Source organism: Melospiza melodia, chromosome 12, assembly GCF_035770615.1.
Source record: "Melospiza melodia melodia isolate bMelMel2 chromosome 12, bMelMel2.pri, whole genome shotgun sequence".
Taxonomy (NCBI): Eukaryota; Metazoa; Chordata; class Aves; order Passeriformes; family Passerellidae; genus Melospiza; species Melospiza melodia.
The window spans coordinates 13,125,139-13,137,713 of NC_086205.1; positions in this window are offsets into that span (position 1 = coordinate 13,125,139).

A 12,575-nucleotide genomic window follows, 5' to 3' on the forward strand; every position below is an offset into this window, starting at 1 on the left:
TCTCTCAGATCTCTTTCAAACCAGAAGATTCTGTGCTTTGTATGATTCTGTGCTTCATTAGATTTCAAGTTTTGTTCACTTGCAATGAAAAACTCTCCCCAAAAACTGCTTGTGCATGACTTGGCTTGTCTCAGGAACTCTACAACTCAGTACTGACCCTGTAGCTGGATGGTATTTTCAAGTATAGATGAATGTTGTAGGGGACTGGAGGAAACAGAATTTTTCTTTCCACTTCTCTTTGCTTGTCCTTTAGTTGCCTTGTACAAAATTCTCCTAATTAAAAGTAGAGAGGTGGAAAGCTTAGAATGTTGCAAAAGCAGGATCAAAAAAATGTCAGCATTTTGGCATTTTTTGGACATAAGCATAATATTTCCAGAATAAATACAATATTGTCAAATCCTAAGTACAGTGACCATCTCTCTTACATAATAAAAAAAAAAAATTGATGCAGTTAGGACAAACAGCACCTGATCCTAATAGGGGCCTTTGGACACAAGTGCTAATCAACAAGTACTTTAGGATGAACCTCTCTTATCCTCCTGACCCATATTTGCTGTGCCATTGGTGTGCACACAACTGTTTTGATGGATATTTAGTTAGTCCTTCACAACTAACTTTATCCCTTTTCCAGTGAATATTAAAGGCGTTCTACATGGTTGTCCTGTAGTTACTGGAAAGTTTTTTTAATACAAGCCATCTAGCAGGATTTATATTTGTCTACTAGATGTTTGTTTACCAAGATGGATATTACTGCTGGCTGTATTACCATGTGTTTGATTATTGTGCATAAGCAATGACCTTGTGCAGGCAGGTTATTGATGAGGTTGCATAATTCTCTTTGTGTTGTTGTTCAGTAGATTGAGTACTGACACAGTAGAGGGACACCTCTTTTACCCAAAATACCAGGTGTATTTTGCTTGTAGAGTTACATTGGTTAAATTGTTTGCATTGAAGATTAGGTTGTGTACCATTTGTATGTTAATGTTTCGGACAAAGTTTTTTGTCTGGTAGCATGTTTGTTTGTTTTGTTTGTTGCTTTGATTTGATTTAGGTTTGGAGTTTTTTACAGTGACGAAGTTTTGTTTTGCCTATCAAAGTTCTGTTCCCTTTGAGGTGGGTACTTGGGCTGTGACTGAAGCACCCTCAGTCAACAAAGCAGAACTGAAGAGGCGTCATAATATTGCAACAAGTAAGTAGCATGACTTAGTTTAATCTATATCAGAACAGATCTGAGTGACAAGATTCTTACTGACAATGGCCAGGAGCTTTAGAGAAAGTTGGTCTGGCCAAGATAGTTGTTGAATGTAGTCTAAAGAGAATGAACAGTTGTTTGTTGCTTCACTCCAGACTGGTGACAAGGCTCCCTGTTTAATAAATGCAGCTCATTTGCCACGGGGCATGGGTGCGAAATGATTTATTTTTCTTCTATGTACATATCTGCAACTACAAAGGGAATTTTTTCTAACATAACCTCATTTTTTTCTGAGTTAATAGGCAAGTGGCAAGTTTAAATATTAAACCTACTCAGTCTGTCTGCTTGTCTCTCTCTGGCTCCCAAACCTTCACTCTATTTTCAGCCTACCTGCATCCCTGGATAAGACAAGGGAAGAGAAAGGGCAAAGAGATTGCATTTAAATTCTGAAAGATAAATCAAGAATAATAAGCTGGTCCCAGATTTTTTAAATTCTGAATAGTTAGTTGTCACTCTCATTCCAGTAAACTAGAGAGCTCCTATGACTGAGGGTTCCAGCTGATCTCAACTGTATTATTTCACAGGGAAAGGAGCTGGTATTTACAATAAGCTCAAACTGAGCCATACAGTTCATCTTAGGTCAAAAGTAATGCACTCATTTTATTCAGAACTGGGCTAGAAGCTGATGATAATAACCAGCTGGTAGGCAATGAGCCATCATGTGTAGCATTAAGTGAAATCTTTTAGGCATCTGAAGGTGATGATGCATGTAGAGCAGACAGAAGGTGACACATTCCCAAACAAGCTCTTTGAGTTCATCTTTGCTGCCCTGGGTTTTTTGATAAAGATGAAAAAAATGCTTTTGGCTTCCCCTGTTCTCTGAATATCCAAACCTAATGTCCCATAAGCTGTGAGAATGTAGTCTACAACTGCTGTGTGCTTGCTCTTGCCCTTTCCTGCAACTCCAGAGGTTGTCCAGAATGCTGCTACTTACTTAAAAGGCTGTGGTGATAAGGGTCAGCTCTGTTTTCAGAATGCATGTAGAATTTTTAGATTATTCTGAAGAATTAATGAAAATAAGACCTGGAATTCTGAGTCTTCCTGACCATCACCAGCATTTTTCATTGCTAAATTATTTTTGGAAATTTTATCTAAATTCTAGCTGCCATCCTCCAGTGTAGTGTTTCCCTCAGGCTTCATATTTTTGGCTGTTCTCCTGGGTGAAATTTTCAAGTGCTGGGAGCAGTTAGATTTTAAATAGGTAGTATATTTTGTATGTCCCTAGAAAAAGAGGTTGAGTCAAGAGACTTACTAAATATGTTTCATAGTAGCTATCAATAACAACTATCCATTTTTACTTCATGTCAATAGGCAGGTAGAAAACAAGAAAATATGAGAGAGGTTAAAAAAGAGGCTGAAACGAAAATTCAAATACCAATATAACCGATAATGCAGAATGTTTGATTTGATAAGGTTGTCTGTAGCTATAGTGTTCTGTGCCTTGTAAGATTGCTATTGAAGCATAAAAATTGCATAGGTGGTATGAATATACAATTAAAATGTGAAGAAGAAAAAGAAAAACTTTACTTTTTTGGTACATTTTTCATCTAAGAGTATACCAACTGCTGTGTGCTAATTTTCTGTGTGGATTATATATTCATGAGATGCAATGTGAGAAATTGCTCATGCAATATATTTGAATAAATGACAGGATATGCTGGCAATAAAATGCAGGTGTATGAAAAGAACAGGACATTTACTACCAGTTAAAAAAAAAAAAAAAGAAAATACCTTCAGCCCTTCAATCTCATTTAAACATCTCTGGCTGAACTTGCAAGAGAATAACAAAAAGCTAGCAAGCTTTTTACAAACAAGAAGGACTTAAATAAGTGTGAAAACCTGACCTTTCATGTTTTTCATACTTCAGGCTGCTAAATTACCATGTACAGTTGTTTAAATAGCTGCAGGAGGGGAGACTGTAAACAGATGCCTACAGTCACATACAAAATCCTTTGGAGCTAAAAGTTTCAAAATTACCGTGAAATCAATTTTCATCACCATAGTAGCTAATGGTGTTTCTAGAATCATAAATACCAGTTGTTAAACTGAAATGTGTATTTCCACTGTAACAGGTACAGAGGCAAGAAAGCCCCTCTGCACAGCCCTTTTATCATAGTTCAGACCTACTCTGTGTCCTGAGGAAATTTAAATAACATGACCCTTGCACCTGTAATCCTCCATATTTTCTCTGTAAGCTTGTTACAGGATACATTTTTGAGAGATCCATGCAAGGATTGCATCAGAGCCTAAATTTGTAAGGGCTGAAACACTTTTGAATGAAATTTTGTTTGTAGGGAAACACAGAGATAAGGCAGATAGATAACAAGCAATAAGGCATACTGTGGAAAGGTTTCAAGCAGGCAAAGGCAATTTCATTTATAGTTCTGAATAGAAGAGCTTATCTAGATTTAGGGAGAAGATGGGAGTGTTTAGAGCTTGATGACATCCTGAAATAATTTTCTGATTTATGAGAAAAAAATTAAAATTAAGATCCTGCATGTGAAGGCAGGCATTTCATTCCACAAATCTCTGTTTATCGCTATATGCTTTTTGACTTCTGTCAGTGAATTTGCACTTCAGTGTTTAAGTTATTTACAGTTTGATATAAAAACAGTAATAAAAATAAAGCAAGCTACATGTACTTCTGCTATGTGTCTGAGCTCTAATTCCTAAAAGCACAATTAGCTGGAGTCAGAGAGATGCCTCATTTAAAAAGATAATTGAAGATTCATCTAGGGAATGGTATATTTAAGAAATAAGTGAGTATTCCATGTGGATGTGCAATGCAACTTCACTTGAATTGGATGAATTGCCCATCATTAGAAGAGGAATGGGTAAAATGAAAACATTTTCCTTTTAGTGAAAAATTTTGAAATGTATGATTCCCACCCCCCCTGCTTTTTGAAGGGCTTTTAGAAGAAAAGTTGAAATAGTTTGAGAGACATTTTGGTCATGGTGTATGTTGGGAATTTGTGGAGGACCAAATTCCAAATATTTCTGGCATGGTGAAGCATACCCAGAATGGACAAATGTGCAGTAAATATTTAAAGAGTCCTAGTTCGGTGATGGCTAGGGGTTTTCTAGGTCTAATTTAATGTTTTCATATTTTTATTTCTGGTTACATTTAAAGCATTATGAGGGTTTGCTGTCCTGGCAGACCACAGTACTTAGGGGTTCTCAGAGTCTTAAGAAATATGGTTTAGACAGCAACTGGAGAGTTACAGACAGTCAGTCACTGAAAATGACTGTGGGATCACGGGATGCTCTTGGGAGTGGCTGGGAAGCCATCAGTAAGGATTGAGTTTAGCTACCCTGAATGAGTGTGTTAGTTTCACTGACACTACAATATGGACTTGCTGACTTCTTTAGGTTCTTGCCAGAATCAGTTTCTGTATGAAACATGAAAAAAAAGGGAATTAATTTTGTTTGTTTGAAGAAAAATATGAACAAATCCAAAGCAAACAAAACCCAACTATATTAGCAGAATAACAGATCATGCTTCAGTGAGCTCTCCCATGAGATTATCTTCTCATGCTGCTATAAAATAAGAGTTTGGTTCTGACAATGTACAGTAAACTAATGTGAAGGAAGGATTGGGCCCTTACTGTGTAGGTGTTATGTTAAAAATTGGTCCAGGTGAGTAATGCTATTAAATTTTAATTCTGGCAAAAGGATCTCTTCTACTAAACTATTAAATTATGCAAATATATTTCTTACACTATTTTGATTATGATATTCTGATGTGAAAATCAGGAGATGGAAATAAATGTGGCTTTTTCTATTGTAAACCAAAGTTCATATTTTGTGGTGTAGTAAAATTTTATCTGCAAGTTGTATGGTTTCATACAGAAAACTGCTCTGCAAAGCTCTAATATTTACAGGTTGTTTTACATTTGGAGTATGTTTGTGTGCATATTTTGTGTAGTGCTCAATTTAAATCTTGATGAACAAAATTTAATTGAAAATTCATTACTTAACCTAACAGACTTCTAACAGTAGGCTCAAAGATACAATTTATAAATAGAAACATTCTTTGAATAAAATGCATAATTAGCTTGGGAGGATGGAGTGCAGTAGTGCTAATACCATTGCTAATGCTAATACCCTCCCTGATGCAAATGTTAGAACTTGGTGAGTCTGCATTGGCAGATCCTGGTTAGTGTTTTCTGTTGCTGTAGAAGGGGCTCTGTCATGGTTTTGGAGAGACTAGTTGGCTCTAGTATGAACAAATAGGATAAGGCACATAGCTGGAGAAAACCCTTCTAAATGTTGTGGTGTTTGACTGCACTTTGAGATTTCTGTAGTGCAATAAGAATAGCTTGTGTGAGAAAGGATGAAGAAATGGAACTCTGAAACATGAAGCTCTTGAAAGCCCTCTTCAGAAACTCTGGCTAGAGATCTATAACTCTTAAGTAATTGTTTGTTTGGGCATTTTTTAAGCTCTGTGGGGCAGCCTGAGCAACATGTGAGTAACATCACAGGTTCAGGCTGTACTTGCTGCACTGTGTGTCATTAGAGAAGGCAGTGTTGATCTGAAACTGGACAGCTACTGCTTTTATGTACTTTTAGCACTTCTGGTCTCTTTGAAGCAAATAGATCTGTCAGCTCGTGGTAGTCTCTAGAGACTCATCAGCAGAGAGCCATGTCATTAAATTTTAATCAGGCCACAGTAATTCAGTGACAAATAAAGATGTGTATAAGGATAACCTTTCAGTCTAAACAAATGGAGACTGCCTCTGTTTAAGGACCTAGAGATAATATGAAAATCATTATTATGAATTTTCTTATTGCATGTTGATATTCTTACAATGAAAGTACATAATATGACAAAGAGTGTGACAAAATGGATTTTTTTTATGCTGATAGGGATTTCTTGTAAAGCTTAGATTTCATGGTGCTACTAACCTTTCAATTTTCCAAAGTTGAGCCATATTTACTACAAATAGATAAGTAATGGCTAGTTATTTATTTTATTTTGGAACAGGAAGGATTAGAGTTTAGATTGTTTAAAAAAAAACCTCAAAGCATTAATTACTAGGTATTTGTTCTTGGAATGAAAGAATGTTGCAGAATTAACAGAAGTCAAGACCAGAAATGATAGGATGAATTTGTAAAAAATATCTGTCATGGATATCTCATTTTAAGTCTCTTGTTTCAGGGGAGAGGTTTTGCTAATCTTTGGTTTGAATGTAGAACCTTGCAGTGTTGCTACTCACTGAATTTTGTAGCAAGTTAGGGCCTAACTAATTTGAAAGTTATGACAAAATTTAAAAACCACTGCGAAGTCCAGTTTGTTCAGTTTAATGTCTCAGAAGAGTTCTGTGAAGATCCTGTGCAGACCCATAGAATTCTCCCATACTCACATTTTGCACTGAGCAGTTATTACTTGCACCTTTGGCTTTTACTGACATGCCTAATGACACTTCCTACACTTCGTGCATTACATTTTCAACTGGCAGTATTTTTCAAAACCAGTCAGTGTTATCCACGCTATCCATACTGAATGTCATGCTGCACCAGTGGGATTTTTAGGAGCCCCACTGTCAGTCAGTAATTGATAATTCAGTAAATTTAAGGACTGCTTCATCTTTCTTCGTAGATTTTTCTTTGCCATTCTGTCATATTTCCTCTCCTGATCACCTAAAAGCAAGAAAAATGTTGTGCCAGCTCCACTACTTTTTGCAGAGTGAAGATGGTCTTTAATTATAACCTTCAGGATTGGAATTGCCAACTGGTTTGGAATCTGGAAAATGTTATATTCTGTGAAAGCCTTTTCATAGGCACAGCAGACCTAATTTTGGTTCTCCACAGGATTAACATTTTTCTTCTTCTAAATTGTACCTGTTCTCTCTTCTGACTGAATCTCCAGCTCCGTGAGTTGTCTCTGTATGTGTATGTGCTCTGAATCTCTACAAGAGCACAGTGCATACATGAGAAATGTAACTTTTTCCAAATTTTGAATTTATTCTATATGTGTTCTGCTACACTCATGCCAGAAAATCCTTTTGCACTCTGCATTTCCCCAGGAAAGATGAGTTTGGGAATTTTGGTTTTTTTTTTAAAGGAGACATATATAACCAATGTAACAAATGCAGTCTACATCTTCCCTGAGTGCTCTTGAGATGTGCTTAGGAAAGAGAACTGATAAAAAACAGTCTCCTTTCTCATTGACTTCTCATTGCACTTGAAACCCATCCTCATAACAGCCTCAGTCTGGGTTTGTATGCATAGTACATAGTACAATTAGTACATAGATGTGCTAATACTGATTTAGGGCTTTTTGTTCTTAGTGACCACATCATCTGCTGGGGATATTTTGGCCAAAGTACAAATTCCTTGAATAGCTCTTGACATTAATTATCTTGTATGATTTTTGAGATTTCAATTGTGATGGTATTGCAGAAAATTTTGCTCTAACACCACAGTCCTCTGAGGCATCTGCAGTCATTCTAAAGGCATCTGTTGCTGGGGGTGGCTGAGCAGGGACAGTGCACTGATACAGGGCCTGTTCCTTTCTTCTGATCTTCAGTGCCATTCACAACTCCTGGAAACAGCTGCCATATACAGTAGGACTGACTTTCTAGTTGACTTTTGCACTTTTTCAGCTTGCTAAAGTGTTTGTACTACACAAATGAATGGCCTATTTCACTGCGCCTTTACAGGAACCCAAATTTCAATTCACTGGTTGGAGAGGCAAATGCAGGAAGCCTGCACAGGATTGTAAGAAATGCAGTGTGAGTAGTGGTCTGAATTCAGGCTGGACACCTCTACTGATCCCTGATCTCTCAGGCTGCATGTCCTCCTCTCACTGAAGTCAGTGGCAGTTTCTTCTGTTCCTGTTCAAGTTGCAGTGTACCATCTTTCAGATTCCTAAAAGTCATACCCAATGTTAAGCTTTAAATTTACTGCCAAACACACCAGAGATTCCACTCATGCAACTTTGACATCTGCCATGTCAGCACTTCAGCATATTCCTGGATGCAATTCAGACAATCTGAGCACCCACCAAGCAGCTCAGACCTCTAGTAAGCAGCAGTAGAACTCAAGTGAGAGTAGGCTCAAACTGGGCTTCAAGTTTCTGATTTAGGGCTCTTTTGTTTCCTTTTTAATGTTTAAGCATCTATTTAATCAGCCTTCATCTAGATATTATACTGCATGTACTGACCTCTTTAAGGGCAGTCCATTCTAGCAACAGAAGTATATTTAAATAATTTTTTGAATGTAAGCCTTGCATTTCAATTTTGGTTTTCGTAATAATAGTTAAAATGGAATAACAGTAGAGCCATACTAAAGCAGCTTTGTCAAACTGAGTTTGTAGTTCAGTAATTTAAGTAAAGCCTGACAAAATTAGACCTACTTTGATGGGGAATTCTCACAGCTCCCAATTACAGGTTCTTAAACCTTAGGGAGAAGCAGAGCTGATGGTAATGGTATTGTGACTTGCTTCTCTGAATGCCTTACTTTATTTTATGCCATACTGAATTGGTATAACTTTGGTTGAGCTTTATGTATGCATAAAATGAACTATTTGGAGTGGACTCAGGAGTATGCAATCACTCACTTCTCCATGGTACATGCTCACATTTCTTCACTGACAGTCTTCCAAGCTGAAATCCCTGCAACCATTCCCCTACTCTTATATAAATCTGAATGCTGCATAATGCTACCAGGCCCTGCACTTTTTAGGATTATTTTTCTGTTGTTAAATTCACTTTAATATCCAGTCTTGCTCTCTACAGCAATGATGGCAGAACTCCCTTGCATTTCCCTAGCACAGTTTGAGTTTTATAAGTAAATACTACCTGCTTGGATATGTGGGACTGCTTTATGAAGTGTTTGGGACAGCTGAGCTATTCATACTCCAGAGGCTGAATTTAAACACGTGCTGGGTGAGGAGGGAGTGGACAAGTAGGGTAATGGGTGTCATTCCCCTTCCTTCAAACACCATTAAGATTGCACATTATTATGCAGTACTTAAAATGAATGTCACACATTAGTATGTGTGTAAGATTCTGGATAAAATGTAAATATTTGAAAGTAAACTAGTATATACACTATCTGATATCTTGTGTAGTTATCTTCAAATTCAGTATTTATGCAAGGACCTTATCGTCCTTCTTGGAACCAATATTTCAGCTTGGTTGCAGTTTATTGATCTTGTTTCTCAGTGGAACATCAAAATGTCTTGTGTGTTGCCTAAACCCTTTTAAGTTTTAAAACCCTTGTGTTGAGGGGCTCTCGCTAAATATTTATGCAGACAAGGGCTTGATTTTCACCTTTGATATGATGTTAAAGGGTGAGATATTGCTCACAGCATATTTGCTTGGGTTTTGGTTTTTATTTTCCCATCTAAAGGATAATGGGGAGAAAATAAAGGTCCTCCTCATATTCTAGGTGTATGCCAATGGTTTTACTCAATGTTGCATCAGAAATTGTCTGATATATATACATATATAGGTTTTTAATTATCTTATTTAGGGGAGGGTGAGAATTTTTTTGTTTGTTTTTAATTTATTTTGGTTTGGTTTATTTCTATTTTTATTTAAGAAATCTAAATGCAAGCTCGTTCCTATTTCTGGTTGATTTACAGGAAAACATCAGGAAATAAACATAAGACTAAAGTTAAGTTTTATACTGTGTGGACTTAGTTGATTTGTTATTGGAATACAAAGACTACTTATGCCATGGGATTTAGAGGGAACTCCTCCTCTCCTCCTTGGCTTGTATGAACAAAGTCAGGTCATATGAACCTCTTAAACTTGACAGAGTTCTGTTTTGTATGAAGCATGGGCTTTTGCATGGTTTTCATATCTCAACTCAGTTCTCAGCATCTACAAATTGTTCTTAAGAAAAGGAATAAGAAACCAGAAATAATAATAATAATAATGAGGAAAAAAAATATGGCTTTGGAATATCAGCTATGTAGTCCTTAAGTTTAAGGGGGAAAAAATAGACTAACTTTACAGCTTTAATGGTGTTTTGGACATAGCTTGTTTTTATCTGTCACCAAAATCTTCAAATATTCTTGTTCTTATGGAGCCATGAAGGTGTTTTCTTGTCAGAAAACACTTGCTAAGAAGCAAATTCTAGAGAAATAAAAGTATTGTGTGGGTTTATAACACACTATAAGTACATGTAAATTGCACCATGGATCAAAAGCTCATTTATACTAGCTGATAATGATGATAGTTATACTGAAGATTGAACTCAAGAACTTTGAATTTTTTTCTAAGGTGATAATGTCTTGGGACTTGTTTTTTTATTTCGATGTTGAGATCTTAGGGCTGACTCAATGTATTACATACTTCTAATCCATTGTATATAGGGAAAAGTGTTCACTGCCTCACAAAGTTAGTTACATAAAAGTTTATTGTTGTAGCAGCCAAGTTGTTACTTCTATTGCAAATTAAAATCTGAACAAGTTCTTATTTCATTGTTGTGTATATTCATCTGTAATTACAGTTCAGTCAGATGTGAAGATCTTTCAGAATGGTAAAACACTTTGGACAAATTCTAAACAAGTAGAAGTGTCCACCAAAATCTTCAAAATGTGGTACTTTCCAGAGGGAAAGAGAACAGCTGAGAGAAACAGAAGGGGAGTACCAACAGATCAGAATATATGTGCACACACCACGATTAAGGGTAAGAAATGTGCAGTACAAGAACCATGGTTATATGTAGGCATTTATGTCACCAACCTCGTGTATGGATTTCCATATTTGGTGCTTTGACCTCTAAAATCACAGTGGGGCACAGAGGAGAACAGTGGCTCCATGGCAGTCTACACAGCTACCCAGGGAATTGGGAGAAGCTGGGCTGGAAGGAACTTCAGGCGGCCACCCAGTCATGCCACATTCCAAGAAATGTGAACTGCTACTTTTTTACAAATTTGTAATGTGATTTTAATGCTGGTATGCCATGGAACTCTACAAAATAGGTCTGGGAAAACCCGTGAAATATAATCCCCTTTTCTGAAAGTAATGTCAACTATACTAAGCAACTGTCAGAAACAGTTAGTCCAACATGTCCTTAAAAATTCCCTCTGCTAGACATTTCCATAAGCACTGTAGGTAATCTATTCCTGTGCCTCTGCATTACTGCAGTGTCAGCTGCCCCTGTACTACAGGTCACAAGCACAGAGCACTCACTGAGTTAAAACAGCATTAGACAAATAGGCTCAACTTCATTTATCTAACTATCAGATTCGAGATACTGTCTCACTTTTGGGCTCCCAAACAGATAAATTCTGCTACATTTATGCTGTGCTTTAACTGTCAGTTGGCATGGTAGTCACAAGAATATTTATCTTGGGATGTTTCAGCTGGAAGCACTTCAACTGAGCCTAATTGAGAGAGACTGAAAAAAAACTGTAATAAGAGGACTGATCTGAAAACAATTAAGAATATACTTGGATAATTATGAGCCTACATCAATTCAAGGATTTTAGAAGAGGAATTGAGTGGAATTGTCTGGAGGATTTGCTGGGTTGTGATACAAATGCTGTTATGCTTGCGAAAGTTAGGTAACCATTAGTTGAAGTAGTTTGTACAGCTGTGAAAAAAAGCTAAGCTATGCAATTTATGTTTGATCAGAAGAACACCAGGCAAAGGCTGCTGAATGATACAAAAACTTGGAGAATGTCTGCATGGAGGCTTGGATTTTGGGACTAGAGTTGCAGAATTTAGACCATTAACCCCTGTGTAAATGAGCCCCTCCAGACTTTCCAGAGTAGTTAAGCTAACACCAGCATTTTGCTGAAGGAAGGTCGCTCTATTATGCTGAAAAATGCCAACTGATTTCTCCAGAGCAGCAGTGTAATGATGTCAGTAATGCTGCAAAAGCCTCCGTGTGAAGGTCTCATCTTTAGTCCTTGTTGCTGCTAGAGGTTATCACGACTTGCTACTTTCATGATGTTCTAGGAAAAAATAAGCACTACTAGATTATCAGTTATCACTGTCACAGCCCAGCCCTCTCTGCTGCTAACATAAAACGGAATTATAAGCATCAAAGGGAAATGAAAAATCAAATCCAATTGCCTACCGAGTGACTCAATTGCATTTTCTGTTTATTAGATGTGATGACAAGATAAAATACCATCATTCCTGGGCAGTTCAAAAGCAATCACTGGCAATTTATTTGATAGTTATCTCTTTAGGCTCTGCCTTTACTTCCAATCTGCACAAGAAGAAGTATTTATCTGCCTAAATTTAGCCATTTTCCTTGGATGACTGTGTTTGCTGCCTTGTCTTCTAGTCTGCCTAGGAGAGATGGAAACACCTTCAGAGGATTTTTGAGTAGGTGTAGAACTCTGAATCACTGTCTG